The following is an 18,911-nucleotide window of genomic DNA, read 5'->3' as shown; positions in this document are numbered from 1 at the left end:
CCAGGGAACCTGAGCAGGTGACAATGAACAGGTGATGCCATGTGACTGTCCTCGCAGCATGATTTAAGCTATAACTGGACACATGCAATATTTACAGAGAAATTTGAACCCAGAACCAGTTCAGCTGGCTTTGTATTCTGTTACAATTCAAATTGCCAGTTTAAACATGCCAGTACAAAAATGTCAGGTTACAGCCATGTTTGCAGAGTTGCAATAGGAAATAGCACAAATAGAGCAGATACTGAGGGTGTGTAACTGCAAATATTACTTGACATGTTTAAGACACTTGACATTTTTTTAAGCCATCTGTAAAGTGCATCTGAATGTTCACTTAAATTTCATCCGTCTCTGGAGAGTCCTAGACCCAGTTTTCAATGCTGTCCTATTTTAGGGTGTTGTACCATAATTTACATGCAAATAGTATCTGCATACTATTTTGAAGCAAAACCCAGGGAGAATCTGGTAGAGGTCAGAAAGGTTGAGCATATGGCTTGTATTTAGAAATTACTGAAGTTTCATTTAGCTGTACTTGGTGCCTCATACGACTGTGAAGGGGGTAAGTACAAATGTATATGTAAAAGTGATACCTAAGGTTATGATTTTAAGGTTATTCCACAGTGAAATACAAGGTGTACAATGAAAGGATTTTTCCTTTTTTTTTTCTTTAAAGTGGGAATATATATTTGTGGAGACTCTTGTTTGTTAGCCCCCTAAATATCTTTGGTTTCAGCTGCTTCTCTTTGTGGAGTGCCACGAGTATTTGCTGAAATTACACCTACAAGGCAGATGATATTCAGGGACATTACAGCATCTGTACCAGCCTGGAAATCCACCTGGATCTGTTTAATTCTGCTTTGTGTCGGGTTCTTTTTGTTGTGTGCATGTTAAATACCTGACTCAATCTAAATATTGTGTTTCTTTGCCTTCTCTTTCATTCTTTCTTCTTTCTGTGTTGGACTATACATCCAAGACAGTAGTGGCAATGTACAACAGAAGTTGTGAATTTTGGCACTCTCCCACAGAAACTGGGCCACCCAGTAGAGCCTAGGCTGGCTCCACCTATGGCAAATTACTGTATCAGAGGAAGGGCCACAAGATTGCCTGGCAGGGTCTGTGGTCGCCTGGGCTGGGAGCTGTTCTGCTTTTCCCTTAGCTTTTGCTGTGGAAGTGGCTGAGGGCTCCTTAGCAGGAGCCTGACAAGTAAAGGCTCTTCTGCTTCTCTGGATGCAGAAACTTTCCAGCAAGGTGAACTGCTGTGTAATTGCTAATACTCACTCACTCCATTATCTTTCCTTGGTCGCTTAAGCAAATGGAAACTGAGTTAGAAAACTTCCATTTTAACTCATCTTTTTGCTTTTGCTGTTCTATATCCCTAAAGAATGAAAAGATGGGAAAGTTTACACTTTCTGTTAATGTAGGAGTCACTGTGACAACTTTAAAGGGAGATGAGAACTTAAGAATTTGAACCACAGCATCTTTCAGTCCCTATATTAAGGTGCAGCAGGTGTTCCATGCTGAAGGTTATCCTTAAAGTCCCAAAGCTACAGAGAGTGCCTGATGTGATGTGTTACTGTGAATCACTGGGAAAAGAGTGAGCTGGTGTGCTGGGGACATGACTTTTGGTGGGGTTTGGAGTAGGAATGTGCTGTGCAGGACAGCACAAGGAACAGAGCCAGAACAGGAAAGAGGTACTTGGCCATGAGCTTGAGGGATGAGCTTATTGTTGGAAGAGCAACAAGAGGGAGAAGGAAGGGAAAAAGAATAGTCATAGCACCAAGAAACTAAACCATATCTTTGGATATGTAGGAATAGCAACAGACTTTCACAACAGGTTGGTGAGGGTAAGTCAGAAGACACAAGAAACACAGTAGAATTCCTTTGAGAAAAAGAAATCTGCAGAAATAATAAATTTCTTCATAATTCTGAGAGTGAAATGAGCTTCATGGGCACCTAACTCCAAATTCCCATGTATCAAAGTCCAGATTTTGCCCATTACTATCAAATTGAAGTATGTGGGATGCAACTCAGAGGTTTCCCCAACAACTAGTGAGTGTCCAGCACAGGGAAGAGGCAAATATGTCTGAAGCAGGATTTCTCCCTGCTGGGCACAGGCTAAAATTCTGGTGGAAATGTTGCAGCGCATTATGCTGAGCAGCAGAACCCATGTGCACCTGTGTGACTGACCATTTCTGATCAACTTGATATTCAAATTGATTTCTGGTATAGCTTAATTAGTACCAAAGCTTGAAGCAGCAGTGTTCATGCTTGTCAGCCTAAAGGACAAGTAGATGTGGCAGCTGTGATGTGTCTTGATTTTAAGTAAGGCTTGGCACAGTGATGTGTGGCACTCTTGTACACAAATTTGGGAAGCAAAACCCACACAAGATTGGCACAACCAGTGGAAAAACTAGACTGAATAATCTATCAATAGTTCCTTGTCAAGCTGAGAGAACATTCAAGTGTGGTCATCAGAAATCTGTCCTGGGTCCAGAACTATTCAATATTTTAATTTGTTATTTTGACAATGGGAGGACAAGCGTGCTTATGGGATTTGCAGATAATACCAAGCCAAAAAGGATTGTCAGCCTTTTGGAGGACAGAATTAAAATTCATAATGATTTCTGTAGACTGAAGAAATTATGTAAAATCCAATGAGATTAAATTCAGTAAAGACAAGTGGTTGGAAAAAGGAAAAATCAAATATACAAATACAGAAGTATCCAGTTTTGGCACCGTGCTTTGAGAGTGATAGACAAATGTGAGAGAGTTCAGAGTTCTAGAAAATATAGCCTGTGTAGAAAGATGAAAAGAACTGTGCGAAAAAAAAAATATGATGGATAGAAAAATATATTTAATATATCAATATATTTAATATAATAAACAACACATTATAATATATTATAAAACAAAATAATATAGTAATAAGTATAATTAATAATTATATATGAATATGATTGTTAATAAATTCCAGGTCATTGCAGTGAAGATTAGATATTCTCAGTATCTAACAAGGTAAGAATATGATGAATTTTATTTGCAAGGAGAGTTTAGGATTAGATTTTAAGGGAAAGCTGTTTGTATATTTAAGAAGACAGCACCGTAAGGAGAGCTACTTTGAGAGGTTATGAAGTCTGAAGTTTTTAAGCATTGGTGAGATGGACATCTGTTTATGGTGATTTTTGCATACCAATCCTACCTCGTGTGAGTGGATGTATTAGGTGGTAGGTCTTCAATGAATCTCTGCTAGACAGGGATGCAAAATGTGTAGGAATGAATGTGTGAAAAACTGAAGTATCTGTCTTTTTGTTCTGTAGTTTACCTTCACCTTTGCATTCTCATTGCTCCTCATGGGAGTCTGTCTTGTCTCTGTGGTCTTCAAATAATATGGGCAAGGCCCTGTGCAATCTTATTCAGCTTCAGAGTTATTTCTGCTTTGAGAAGACTGGAGGAGTTGACTCCAGAGTTGCCTTTCAGCCTCGGTTAATCTGTGAATTTGTTTTATATCGCCTAAGATCTATCAAAGCTCTTGCTGCAAAAATTTTAAGGAAAAAGATTTGACAATTTCTAATGCCAAATAGATAGGAACTTCTGAAAATGTTGATCTTGCTTGGAGTTGATAGAGCAGCAAAAGACAGATAAATAGATGCTGAGGGTTTATCTCCTTTTTATTGTATGCTAAACTGATATATTTTAAAACATGTAACTAACTCCATTAGGAAATTATAACAAACATTCTCTAAATATCATGAGCCAGAAGCTGTATACAATATTTGCATAAAAAGGGGCAGGTTCAAATTAATTCAAAGTTGTCTAAAAGATTTGGTAACTTTGCCAGTATAGAGGGAGCATGGCAGTGGAAACTATGAAGAAACCATGTCTACTTGCAGGTATAAGAAATGTGATAGCATTCACTTGCTCATATCTGCAGCAGGTCAGGCAACTATGATGACTCTGTGATAATCATTGTACTTTGCAGCAACTTTATCCATTTAATTACTTGAAGCTGATCCCAGAACAAGGGGACGTATATTGCTGTGTTGGTGGACAGCTAAGTGTCTCCCATTCAAATGTAAATACAGAGATTAAATTTATAGCAGGATATGGCACAGTAGACTGTGTCATGAGTCAGAGTGAGACAATGTATGAATAGCTTCAAGGTCAAGAGACAAAATGTGTGATGAGCTTATCTTCGTGTTTAGCTTATAGCTAGAGAAGCTTGAAACATTTGTGAAAATGGCTTTTGTTTCTAAAAGGCTGTTTCATGGAGCTGGTGGAAACAGTAGCACCCTGTCTTTGCTTGCTGCTTCAAAAAGAAAATCAAGTTGCCTGGTGATCTGTGTATCATGCACTCTCACACTGGTCTCCTGGCCTGTCTCTGGTGTGTCAACTGGCTGATTTCCTGTCCCCATGACTTCTGTGATGCTCTGTTTCCTTCTTACCAATGTACAACCACCGAAGGTTTGCTGGTATGTTGATCCAGTTGCTTAAGATTTTGAAGTTCCCAACAACGACCAGTTGAGTGATTGTCTTGCAGTACAGAATGGCTGCCTTCTCATGCCCACCATTGCAGCATCCATTGGGGAAGCTCCACTTTAGTTTCCTGAGGAAGTTCAGATATTGGGTAGCAATATGATCCTCATGAAGACCAGAACAAACGCATCAGTTAGTGGACTACACACCCAGGTGCACAGGCTGGCTGAAGGAGACAATTTATGAATTCTGCTGTCTCCCAGAAAAGGAGTCACAGCATTTGCACACTGGTAGACAGCACAGCCTGAAAGAGCAGTGTAGTTGGGAATGCAAGGCAGACTGTGAGGTAGAGAGAGCATGGCCCACAGGAACACTGGAAAGCTATATTTGCCTTATCATATGCAACCACACACTAGTTTCCTCTCCCCACCCCCATCTTGTTTCCTTAAAGGCAAATTATAGATTCTTGAAGACCTTTTAAAGCAGGATATGACTGAATTTCAAATCTTTTCTTTATTGTGCATTGTGAGAAGGGAAATTGATGGTAACCTCCCTGCATGACTTTTGTTCAAGCAATACTTTTCTTGGGCTGGCTGCAGATTTGTCTGCCTCTGTGTGATATTTCCTGCTCCAGTTCTCTATGTGAACTTTAATTAAGCTGTAGCAAGCATGACAGTGCATGGGTCCTTTATTTTCTTGAACAAATGGCTGGTCTCTAAGACAATCTTTACTGTCCTTTAGCTGTGCTGGTCTAAATATCTGTTACATGTGGAATGTGGAAGAGGCATGTACAATGTACATTGAAGTTGAACACTTATTAAAAAGGTGAGAGGCCTGTGTATTTATTTACTCTGCTGGTCCACTTTCAAAAACTTGCAGAGCTTCCTTCATCCTGACACACTCATGCATCTCACATAAGCATTAGCACTGCTAATCAATCCAGACTCTGACTTTTTGAAATTACAGACAGCCTCTTTGCATTGTTTTTGCAGGCAGCGACGAGCATCTCTTTATTGATTTCACAAATACTATATATAGTATCCAACATAAAGACAAGAATAAATCAGTGAGGGATTTGCCCAAGCTTAAAGGCTCAAAGTTGTGAGAGGGACATTGCCTTCACAGTCTGCCCCACCATGCTGCAGTCTACTGCCTGCTAATAAGTTTGTCACATCTCTGTGTCCCAGTTACCATTGCTACTGCTTGCCTGTGGGAAGTTGGTGATTTCAATGGCTGACCTGTGAACTGCAGTGATTAGAATCATAGAAGCATAGAATGGCCTGGATGGAAAGGGACCTTATATAGATCATCTAGTTCGAACCCCTCTACCCTGGGCAGGGACACCTTTCATTAGACCAGATTGCTCAGAGCCCCATCCAGCTTGGCCTTGAACACCTACAGGTCTGGGGCATCCACAACTTCTCTGGGCAACCTGTTCCAGTGCCTCACCACCCTCACAGTAAAAAATTCCATTCTAATATCTAATCTAAACATACCCTGTAGTTTAAAGCCATTCCCCCTCATCCTGTCACTACATGCTCTTGATAAAGTCTCTCATCATCTTTCTTGTAGACTCCTTTCAGGTACTGGAAGGCTGCAATATGGATGGCTTGAAGCCTTCTCCAGGATGAACAATCCCATTTCTCTCAGACTTTTCTTGTAGGAGAGGTGCTTCATCCCTCTAAACACCTTAGTGACCCTCCTTTTAGACTCATTCCAACAGATCCATGTCCTTCCTGTGCTGAGGACCCCAGAGCCGGATGCAGCACTGCAGCTGGGGTCTCATGAGAGAGGAGTAGAGAGGCAGAATCCCCTCCCTTGCCCTGCTGGCCACACTGCCTTTGATGCAGTCCAGGATATGCTTGGCTTTCTGAGCTGCAAGTGTAAATTGCCAGCTCATTGCAAGGTAAATTGTTCAGCCCCTCATCCACCATCACTGCCAAGTATTTCTCAATAGGACTGCCCTTCATTTGCTCAGGATTGAAAACAGAGGGATACACCAAACATTTTGAGGAATCTCCTTTGGGAAAGGTAATCATGGGTAGGGAGTATGGTAGTAACCTGGGAACTGCTGTCCTTATCCCCACAAGTGATCTCTAGATCAGTGAAGGCTTGTGAATCAGAGCCCTGTGCTAGTCTAAGGCCAGTGCAATTTTCTCTTGTAGCAGAATCCATGGGATTGCTCACTTAAAGGCACATTCATGATGGCTTTAAGTGGAAGGTGTTCATTGCAGTAAACTGAATCCACTCTTGGATTTGCTAATTCAGTGCAATTTACACCCATAAACCTGAGCCAGTCAGTCAGTCCAGCCTAAGTCAGTCTTTTTCCTACACAGCCTCAAGCCTGCGGGAAACATCAGCTCATGAACTGTCTGTCCACTCTATGCAGAACATATTACACTACAGCTTCCAGTTGTAATGCTGACTGCATTCACTTGTTTGCATTGCCGTAATAAGAAAATGTGACTTCTCTCCAAGACTGGGTAAAGATATATGTTGTTAACAACTCTGGAACTCAGCTAAAATAGGTTTGGTTGGTTGGTTTCTTATTCTTCTCATGCCTACTGAAGGTGAGATGTTGTAACACTGCCTGTGTGTAACAGAATGAACTTGAGAGCATGGCTTCCCAATTTGGTTTCTCTTGCATTTGCTACTTCAGGCTTGAAACCCAGTTTCTGTGGGAAAGGGAAAAAGTGCTGAGTGGTGAGGTGATATGCTGTCAGAATGCTGGGAATGGTGCAGATAGGCGAGTTCCCAGCCTTGCCCCTGCCTGTGCAGTCTCTGACATGTCATGCAAACTCTGTGTCTGCTTTGTAAAGCTGTGCAACAAAGCTACTGTTTCCATGCCCCCCGTTGTGTGCTTGTTCTGTTTGTTTAGCTGTTGCCTTTTAAGCTGATTCTTTCTAATACAGTTGAACTTACTGTGTTCTTTCTGGTTTTGCATCTCACTGCTGTTGATTACTCATCTGCTTTCCTCCTCTCCATGTCAATATGTACATAATATCACAAGATGATGGCTGCTCAAACTAATAGCAACTATTTTTCAAGATATACAGCTAGGTAACAATTTTTCTTCTTATATTTTGCTTCACAAAGCAAACATGGACACTATTCCACAGCTAAATTTGTTGGTCTCTTTCTGCTACCACTTTCAGGCATGGGTATGAAGAAGAGGCATGAAAAAGGGAAAAGATAAAGGAAGAAACTCTCAAGACCAAAACAAACCTCAAAATGCCTAGGCTGAGGTGTATCTCCAGTCTGCTTCTGGCCCTGAGGTTATCACTTCTACAACATAAAGCCAAACTCTGCAGGACATGTCTACAGCCTCGGCCTGAGTTTTGTTTGATGTTTTGTTACAGGTCTTGTTTTACCTCAAGCCAGTGTACTTCTATTTTTCAAGTCCTACAGCAGTTCTTAAGCAGTCTCTCCTTTTGCAAGCTTAGCCTGCACACAAGTATTCTCATATCTTGACTTGTTTTGGTGTTTTTTGGTGTGGAGGAGAGTTACTGTGCATCAGGTGCCAGTGGTGCCTCTGTGGGTTTATTTGCCCTCCATTGTCACCCTGATCATAGCTCCATCTGGGCCTTTTTAAACAATGCCCAGCTCACTTGCGGTCTCACTTCTTGCTGCCTCTGTCCCAAGGCTGTAGCAGCAGTTACCAAAAACAGAGTTTGCAAAACTGTTCTTCACATGCCAGGTTAAACCTTACTTCCCTGTGTTGGCAGGTGCCCATCTGAATGCGAGGCAGCTCTGGCTGCCTGGCTTGCTCTGAGTGCAGTAGTAATCATTCTGCCTGTTCCTCACAGCCCTTTCCCCAGCCAGCATCTACTTGCTTAACGACCTGGCCAGACTGGTGTTTGCCTATCCATATCTGAGGACCAGTGTCTTAATTTTGCTGCTGGCCTGTTCCAACTTCCTACATTTATTTCCAGTGGTGAGAATGGGGGGAAGGCAGACAAATTATATACATAAATGAATCTGGATGATGCCTCCTCCTGGCTGCTGGCAGTGTCCTGTTCTCAAGGATAAAACTCTTCATAAGGCTATGAAATTCTCCACTTACAAGAGAAAGGCCTATGTGGTGGCAGAGGGTATGAACAGAGGGGGAAATCTGGGGGTTTCTTTTGATGGTGCTTTTCTTTTTGTGTCTCTTGTGAGGTCAGTACCACTGTATACTTGACTGGTGTTTAACCTGGTAACGCTCTGAGCTGGTTCTGCAGTTGTTAAGTGCAATACAGAAACAACAGACTGAGAGAAGCTGTCAGACTGACTGTACTGAATTTCAAAATGTCCATGCAGTTACTCTGATGTTTTCCCCTGATGGTGGAAAAAAGATTTTTTTGTCCTTCTGACAGCATATCCTTCAATTTGTCAAATACTGTATCATGGATAGACAAGTTGGGTGCTCAGCTTCTCCAAGGAAGAAACTAGTTTAGAAGAGGTTGATAGTTGTACTTGTTGCCATAGCCATCCCTCTTAGTGATTCCTCACATTTGAATAAAGGTACTTTGTCCTTTGAAGCACAGGTGAGGTACATTTTACAAGTAAGGAAACAAAGGAACAAAGAGAGTTTTCTTTCAAAAATCACCTGATGATCATGAAATTAAATCAGAAACCTGGGAACATGGAAGCAAGTAAAACTCCCAAGCTCTCAAAGGTTTCCATTGTCATTAACTTTAAACTACATTTTTTATTTTTCTTCAGGTCCGAGGGTATTTTAGGACTTAAAAGCTAAGACTTGGGGTCAGGAGATGAGAGTTCTGCTCCTGCTCTGATCATCGTTGAAAGAAGGGTTTATATGCAACTGTGCCTAGAATTTGCTTTAGAAATACTACTTGCATTCTTTATCTGGAGAAAAGAATTGCCACTCCTCCTATGCCTTAATTCCATGTAGAAGCCTTGCATGTAACTACATATTTCTGTGGTTTTTCAGCATTGCTTTGTGATTGTCTTTGGGAAGTATTTTGACATCACTGGAAGGAGAGAGACGCTGAAGGGAGAAAGATGCAAAGTCATGCATTTCGTGTTTCACAAGGGCTAGTTTTTGATTTATCACTGTCCAGGGATAGAACTGGACAGAATTCTGGTTAGGTTTAGTTAATAACAATTCAGCTGAATCAGTAGTATGATGTTTCAGCATCTTTCCTTCCTCTGTCTCCAGAACCTGGATGTGCTACTTAATTCAGTAGACCTATGTTTTCACAGGTAGGGGAATGGGACAGACCCAGGAGCAAGACATGGTTGGACAGAGGTTACAAAAGTTATTTTGAACAACTCTTAGTGACGTATCTTGGTTGTAGGGGAAAATACATTCCACATCACCTTTGCTTGCTATTCGAGAGAGCAGAAGTGAAACTTTTATCTAGTTTAGTCCAATATGCAACTCTGAATGGGCTCTCTTATTAGAAGTGAGTGACTTAGTAATGATATTCTACAAATTAGGAAGAAGGATGGATTACAGAAGCTGGAGGCCAAGGCTGCTAGGAAGTGAGGGAACATGATTGGTGTGGAAAAGGGCAGGCTGTCAGCATCCTGGTGTCTGGCTTAGTACCTTGCCTAACAGTGATTCTGGCAGGCTATCAGGTTTCAGTGAAAATGAACATCAAATTGGTGATTCATAACCAGTGCCTTTAAAACATCCTGCTTGTTTCCAGATGGAGTATGAGGAGAGTTGTGGTTCCTTCATGCTTCCCTACCTTGCTTGCAGTCAGGTGCTTCCTAACTTCTCACTGCTGGTGCCCACTGACTGTGCAGTACTTCAGTCCCAGCTCTTTAAGACATTTACTGCCCCTTCTCCTCCTCTATCACTTCCTTTGCCAGCTCCCAAACTGCAGGCAATGCTTCCTGTAAAGATCTTGCAATTTCAGTCCTGTGGCATCTCCAGGGTTCAGGTTCTGGCTGTTTTTAACTTTGTTTTGGAGTGGGGCTCTGCAACAGGACCACACTGATCTTTTCTTCCTGCTCAGTTGGGGTGGAGAGGTGTTTTCTGGTGATGGACCAACAGATTACTTAGAGAAGTTATCCATCACACGGACAGAGAGAAAACCTGCAGATTTTCTTACAGAGCCAAGGATTTAAAAGGATGCTGAATGCGTCAATGCTAATCCTGCACTGGGCAAAATGCCAGACTCTGCCTAATGCCTTTGCTGGTCTGACATTTGAGCCCCCATCCTAATGGATGCCAAAGCGGATCCCTCCACCTCACAGAGCCATTAATTAGAGCTTAATGACTTTCTGAGAGAAAGACCTCGGAAATGAGATTCAGAGAATTTCCTACTGATAATGTGTGGCGTAAGTACCAGGTTGGCCTGCTTTGGTCAGACTCTGAGGTCTCTTAAGTCTAATGGTCTGTGCTTCTGTTCACAGTATCTACCTTTTATTTCTGTCACTGTCACATAAAACATGAAATCTGTTCTGGGTAGAATGACAGCTTCTCTTACTTCTGAAGCTGTGTTAGATCTTCCCTGGACATTAAATGTGTTTTAAACTCTGCTGATACTGGCATGACTCTTGGAATGACTATTCTGTGTACACCCAAAACCCCTTTCCATCCCAGTTTCATGCAGTTGTGGTTTCTATGAATTTTTGCTTTATCTAAAGTTGGGTCTGATTGTACACAGATCTCATTTCTGATTTTTATTTTTCTTTTTTTTTTAGATAACACCGCCTCTTTTTTTTTCCTAGACATTGAATTCAGTGTTCATTTTCCATCAGTTCAACTTTGAAACTCCCATTTTCTTAACAGAACTAAAATGTGAGCTCTCCAACAGGCATTGAGAGCAGTTTTTGCTTCTTAAATATTAATATATTGGGGTTTTTATGTATATTCTTTAAGATTCCTAGCTTTAACCTCTGGCTGTGAACTGTATTTACCTGTTGAGGACAGAGTATATGAATATGGGTGTCTGTTTTTTGAGAACTCTAGTCAAAATTATGAGGGTTGGATGCGTCAGTATTTTGTATCAATCTGTTTGAAAGGTGATTGGAAGTACTGTGAAGTTCAATTCATACTGGTAGGAATCAAATATATTTTCCCAGTAATTTTCTTAAAAGTAGCTGTGTAGTCATCTACATAATGCTTTTGCCAGATATTAATTTGCTGTTGCTACAGTGGAGTTAGTATTGACTTGCACGAGAACTGGAGGAAAAAAGCCCCCTGAATTTTGACTTGAAGGCACAATCATGTCATTTTGCCAGTGTCGCCGGCAGTTACACTAACTTCGAAGTGTCTTTCTAAGAGTTTGGATTCAGTTAATGCAATCAAGTTTTAATATGGACTTGGTTCTCAAAGCAAGCCTCTTCCATTTTCTTTTGCTCTCTTGGATACATGTATCTAAGAGCTGGGTACAGTAGTCTCCCTTCTAGAAGGCTATTTAGGATATATTACGTGTCAGCTGCTGTACCTGCAAGGCTTTTTTACTTTTTATATTTAAGTGCTTCTACGTGTGTTATTTTTGTCAAGCCAGGATCTTCAATTTCATTATAAAGTGAACCAAAGCTGCAGAAAATTTGCATGAGTATGGCTTTTCATTTCTTCATCATAGCATTTTTTTTAACATGTAAATTAACCTTTTTTTTTCAGATTTTCAAACTTATACTGAGAATAAAAAGTTATCGTGAGCTACATTTAAAGTCCTAGTATAATCTTACAGCTGAAAACGTGTGTAGGAAAAGAGGAAAACCAGAAAATGTTGCCCTTCCACTGTGCACTTTACATTACAGGTTGGTGCTGTACTTCAACTCTCAAAAGAGAGCAAAGCTGTGTAGGAGCCATGGGGTGCACATGTGTGTACCTGTGCAAATACGGGGCAGCGGGCTGATTTAACTAGAAGCAGGATGGGAGGTTTTAACTATGGGTGAGAGAAGAGAGGGGTTCTGGGATGTTTCTGACAGGGTCTGCACACTCCAAATCCTCAAGGAAGGACATGGGAGTTGTGCCTTCTGTAGCTGAATTGTTCACAGTGTGTAATGCCAGGAGCACCCTTCTGTCCCTGCACTGCTTCATGACCACAGGGCTCAGTTTTACTGTCATCTTTGTTTCTCTCACCCACTTATTTCCTCTTTTTTTGCATGAATTAGCCTCTCTTTTTTGAGCTTAGAATGTCATAAATTTTCCAGTGTGACTCACAGAATTAATGTCCCTCTCAGTGCTCTAAGGAAAAGAGACTGGCACCCCCCAGCTCCAAGGCAGAAGTCCAGTTGGACACGACTTCATGGTGTGACAGGACATTGTGCTCAACCCACTCTGGTGATGGCCCAGCATATGACTGACTGGGGAGGAGGCTGGTTCAGAGAAGCCTTTGGCTCAGGCTTGGGAGGGAACAAGGGATGTCCAGGCTGTTGCTGTGCCACATGTGTGTTCATTGACTACTTTAACCATTTTGTTGGCCGCTGCACTTGGTAGAGGGGTGCACTCTCTCTTTCTTTTGGTTAGGATAACTTGGTGCTGGAACAAGAAGAGCATTTGCTTTTTGGAATTTCAACTGATTTCTAGGATGGGAAACTGTCAATTGTGGTTTGGAGTGTGTATTTAATAAAGACAGGGGACTGATTATTTGAGAAGGCTGGTAGATTGCCTCTTGCTGTAGTACCTACAGAACTTTCATGTGGCTTCATTTAAAGGTTGTAGATTTGACCAGATTTCTCTTTCTTCCTTTTCTCTTATGTTCTGAAAAAAAAAAAAAAAAGAAGCCTCTTTTTAGAATTATTTTCCAGCAAGCTTTGAAAAATGTTTAGGTTTTGTTTAAAGATAGTTGCCTAATATTTTCACTTTGCTGCATGATCATAAAACTACAGACAAAGATCTAAGTCATATCACTTGCAAGGATTGATATCAGACTGGAATTCTCTAGTCCTTAGGATACAGCTGGTAACCTGGGTCTGGTCTCAAGGCTGGTGCCTTGTAGGACGGTGGCTACAGTACAAAAGCTTTCTTTGGGTAACATGAAATAATTAGAACATGAATAAAATATATGAAGCACATATATGTTTCTTTGGTGTGCAGTGAGAATGATGGGAACAATTAACCGCATACATGCAAGGCCCTAATTCTTGGCCTTTCAAATCCCTTAAGCTTGAGGAAGCTGGAATAGATATAATTTTGGAGGAGCATATAGGGGAGCATTCACTAAGGATGACTTGTACAAAAAATTCAAAGGAAACAGGTTTCTGGTTCCCTTTGAGCAGGAGGGGGTGGGGACAGGGAGAAAAGTTGAGAGAGTAGAGAATGGCATGAGAATAAGGTGAAAGAGGGCAATTCAGCAGTCAGCACTTTCCCATCTCCGGAGGCTTGCATTTAAGTACATCCATCCAGTGCAGCTGCAGCTTCATTTTAGGAATCAGGAAATAAGCTGAGTGGCAAAGAAAGATAGGAACTGACAGCTCTCACTGTTCAGGCTCTCCCCTTTGCTCTGGGAGAGCAAGTAGAGAAGAGCTTTTCTCCTGCGGAAGCATGTACCATTCACCAGCAGGATCATTGCTTAGTGGAGAAAATGGGATAGAGAGAGAGGGACTTGGGAACTGTATGGTCCCAGCTGCCTGGGTGAATTAAGCACGGTGCCTGTGTGAGTTTTGCTGACTCTGTGCTGCCAAGGCATCGGTGCTGGGGAGACATGGGATGGGGAGAGAAAATGACAGGTGTGAATTTGCTGACATTTTGTTTCCAGTGGCTTCGCCATTAACAGCTACGCTCGTGCTCTCTGCTTTAACAAAACCCTTTTAGAGCCCCATTAGTGCTGCCTTTGTTTTTTCTAGCCTGTTTCATATATAATTGTATCTTGTTTATGGAAAACCCTGAGGTGAAGTGGAAGCAATTTCTCTTCATTCCAGGTGGCAGCAGAGTGGAAGCCAAATCCTGCTGATGCCAAAGACCAGTGTGTTCCTGAGGTTTCGTGCTTCTCCTTTTTTCCCTCCCATTATATTTCGCAAGGACCAAAAAACCCACCAGCTTGGTGGGTGGCTTTTCTTGGAATTACTGAAGATGTCCTATGGGCTCTTTTACCCCATTTTGAATTGCACTGCCTTTTGTGGAGCCTGGGGTGAGAGAGGACACCTGTACGCAGGCAGACCGTGTCCTTGACTGTGCCACAGCAGAGTGCTTCCATCACGTCTCTGCTCCTATGGTAGTGCTTTTGGCAGCTGTACATACCTATGACAGAGCTTCTCTCCCAGCAACTTATGGTCTTTTGTGATTGTCTGTCAGAGGTTTTTAAAAACTGTAGTGCTTCTACTATCACAAACCAAGACTGATTACAAATTATGTCCCCAGTGGGTAGCAAGTAGAAGTTAGCAGTTAGTGGTATCTGCTTCTTGGCTTCTTAGAGTGCACATGTGGTGGGTAGCACTAACTACCCATCTAGCTGTCAACTAGCCCATAAATAATACACATGTGTGGGGCACTGAATGAGGCACTGAGTATGCAAGCTGACTGAGGTGTACCCCTGCCCTAAAAATGTTTAGTTACAGCAGTAGCAGAAGTCTAGCAGTAGCTAGACTGAGCATATTTTTTTCCCTGTGTTACTTTTGGTCACTTAGCTGGTTTCTGTTGGGGGTTGCATGGGTAACTTGTGGGTTACAAGGCTCACAAGCGGCCAAAGCAGCCTGCTCATCATTTCTATAGTGCAGTGGACTGTATATGGTGCTTCAATGATAAACCTACATAATCCTTTAGTTTCTAAGAAGGGGTGTATAGAAATTGGCCTATTGGCTTTTACTTTTTCCAAATTCTAAGTCTCGTTAAGCAAAATACTGGATTGAAGTAACTTTTATTTTTGATTCTCCCCCTCCCCCTAAACTAGAGCTAGAAATACTTTAATTTAACTTCAGTTTAGTGTTTCATTTAGAATGAAGTATTTTTATTTCCAGATAATTACAGTTAAAGCCAGTGAAAAGTAAATTTAATATGTCAAAGAATTGCCTGATATCCAAATTATTTCATATTTGGTGTCTGAATTGTTCAGGTATTTTCTCAGACTACAAGAAAAGGAGAGAAGTTCAGCTTGCTCTTCTGGATCAAGACCTGGACTCTAAATTACATTCTCTGTCTTTGTCACCACTACTGTGTTTCTAAGTTTGTTTAAATTACAATTGCTGTACTTAACTTTGTTTGTGAGTCTCATCTTCATTCAAATGTGACCTGTGCTGTGAAGAGGCTTGCTGAGCCCATCCTGAAGGCTGGTTAAAACCACAGTACTCTGCCTTGCTTGTGTGCTGGTGTTCTTCTTTCTTATAGATTAGTCAATCAGGAATATTTTCCCAAGCGACTTCAGTGAAAGTAAAATCAGAGAAATGATAATGTAAAGTGATTGAGGAAGAGTGATGGAATATGCTGCAGTTGTTAGTCTACTTTAAAAAACAAATAGTCCTTCCAAACAGCCTCACCGCAGCTACACCAACATCTACTTGTCACTATTTCTCTGCAGTTCCTTGGTTTAGTCCTGTTTGTTTCATATTCTCTTGGACTTTAGGAGCACCTAAAGTCAAAGAAAATATCCTAGTTGTGACTTCTTTTTTTGCTTCATTTATTCATACCTTGCTACCTCCGGTTGCTGCCTGACTTAATACCTTCCCAGTAGATCTTGTTGGGGGGCAGCTTACTCAAAAGGTGGCCTGATACCAAATATCAAGTTGTTAAAACAAATTGAATGAGAAACAAGGAACCTTTCCTGTCTTCAGAGGAGAGCTCTGCAAGTGCTTCAAAGCATTGACAGAATAACAATCGCCAGTGAGAAACAATGTGCAGGGAATTAAACATTCAGACAAATTATGGAGGCTGCTATGCATAGAAAATTGTGTATAGGATGCATAACTACATATAAGTCTATGTAATTGCAGAGTATTAGAATGAGAGAAGAAATAACTTCCTTAGGCAAGGTGAAGTGCTGGGGTACAGGCAGTAGCACATTACCATGTTCCTCACCAGAGACAGTAGCAGAAGAAAGCTGTCATGTAATGATTTAAAATTTCTTTGTGTGGGCAAGCTGTCTGAATTATTGATGTTTCACCTTGTCACCAGCAGCTTGTGTTATGGAGATGTAATAACAGCTCCTGTAGGTCACAGAGATCAAGTAACTTCATCCTCAAGAGATTACTTTACTTGTTCTTTCTTTTCCAGGTTATTGATTGTTCAATTCATGTGGATGTGTGCTGTGTCCCTGTGATTTTGTGTCTAATTTTGAGGACTATCATTACCTGAAAAAACCATTTTTTTTTCTATGAGGCACATACAAGAGTGTGTGAATAAGAGCTGTGGCTTTGCAATTGTGGATTTTCCTGAGTTGGTTTTCCAGTGCATATACGTATCACTTTGTATAGCTTACAACTACACTGCTGTTTGGCTAGAGATGTGTTCCTGTGAATTTCTTATACTGAGCTTTTCTTCAGTTTTATCTTTTTCATGTAGCTTTTGCAGTAGTCCTTCACTTGATCTCTCATCCCACTTTGTAATCTTCCATGCCTATGTCTACTTTGCATAGTCTCCCATCAGTTTCATCTCCCATCACAGGTTCCCCTACTCGTCAAAAATATACTTGTTGCTCACCTGTTTGCTCTTGTCCACTGATTTTAACTTAAAATTACTCTTCCCCCTCTCCTGATAATTTTGTCTTAATTTTTTGATTAGTATTTTTTTTGACTTTACTTTGGATTTGTGTTGTGTTTGCTTGGAGTGTTTATTTTCAGTCCGTAATTGTATTCAAGGCAGAAAATATGTCTGCATTTAAACCCTCTGTGTAAATCCATGATGCAATGTATATCTGATTTTAAGAGTTACACAAACTAATCCATAGATTCAATACAGGAAGGCAGCTCAACCAGTCGGGTAAAGGTTTCAAAAGAAGTATTCTGCTTCCAAGGCATATGGTCCTAGGAAAGGGTCAAAATGCAGTACCTCTGTGCTTCTTTCTAACTTTCATTTGTGTTCCTCAGAAGTTGTTCAGATTCATGCTATAGCTGGGCAGGGGAAGGATTCAGATGATATTAATATTAAGATTGTTCGCAGAAAAGCAAAAGGTCTCTCTTGGAGGCTTCTTTTGCTGTCTGCTTACCTTTACTAATGCATCATGTAGCATCCTGTAGATACCAGCTATGACCCTACACATCTGCCCTGTGCATTGGATAAATGTAGAGAGAGACCTGTGCTTTGTTAGCAAGCAGGACTTTCTTCCTATCAAGGTTGGAGAGGATAGCATGTGCGAGGGACCAATCAGGCACCATCCCGGGACCAGAGCACTTGATCTCATTTGGTGACTGATACTCCTTCAATTGTAGCCCCCAGACTCCCTAAGAATCCCCTACAGTTGGCAATATACAAATCATGACACAAGTTTTCATAGCTGGAAGTGTGGAGCATGAACTGGCTTATTTAGGATTTAGATTCTGCTGTAGTTTCCATTTAAAGTGTCTTTTTTGTGTTGTGGCTTTTTGTACTTTGGGTAACCCATCAGTGCTGTTCCCCCAAGGCCAGATAGAAAGGGCTTTTGATTGTCATTAACCTATCCTGTATGTCAACTCAAAATGAAAAGTGAAAGCCTGATAGCCTGTTAATGGTCCCCTGGGATGTCCATTTATTCCATGTGTCATTTTCTAGTCCTTAAACACTTGGAGTATCACAGAACAAGTCTTGAATGTGTCACTGGCACCACTCAGAGAGGATGCAGCAAGAGATGATTCTGACAAGCACTGTGGCATTTGCAGCCCTGCTATTGTGACCTAATCCTGTGATAACATGAATCATTTTAATGGAGATGTCATCTGCAGTTTGGGCCCTCATCATCCAGTCTGACCCATTGTTACATCCACCAAACACAGCAACATAATTCAGTGATGCTGTTCCATTTATACCAACAAAATTTGCAAGGCATTAATCCTGTGAAATACTCAGCTACAGCCAGAAGTGTTTAATTAAGAACTGGTATTAAATAGTTGAAAACTATTTAATATGTCTTCTTGTGATCAGCTTGGAATGAATTAGAACTTCTGTCCTAGCATGCACCTTTTCTGGTTTATATTCCTCCTCACAAATAAATCTCTGCCTCCCTTAAATGAGTGGTCAGGGATGTCAGGAAAACATTAATATTTGCATGGCATTAAAGTAAAAAAAGAAGGATTTTTCTAAAGCCCACTTTCCTTTAGGGCAGGCATGTGTAAAGTCTTAAACAGCTATTTTATTATTACCATTAGCTCTCTTTTCTGTATGTTTAGCATAGGACAGCCTAAAAGTTGTCTATTCAAAGGCAAAGTATGTGGCTTTTTGTTGAGGTATTTTGCCTACACTGGTTTTTGTTAGTAACAGAATTCATATTTCTTCCCATTATCTTGGAATAAAATTCTCTCATTAATTCCAATAACCTCAAAGAGCATACCCGGACTGCATGGATGCTGTGGACTGGCACTGGTATTGGGTTGAACACAGCTTTGGGCTGAGTTGGAGCTGGTGTAGGTCC

This window comes from Corvus brachyrhynchos, unplaced genomic scaffold, assembly GCF_000691975.1.
Source record: "Corvus brachyrhynchos isolate BGI_N302 unplaced genomic scaffold, ASM69197v1 scaffold115, whole genome shotgun sequence".
Lineage (NCBI taxonomy): Eukaryota > Metazoa > Chordata > Aves > Passeriformes > Corvidae > Corvus > Corvus brachyrhynchos.
The sequence above is the reverse complement of the archived record's forward strand: the minus strand, read 5'-3'. Positions refer to the sequence as shown.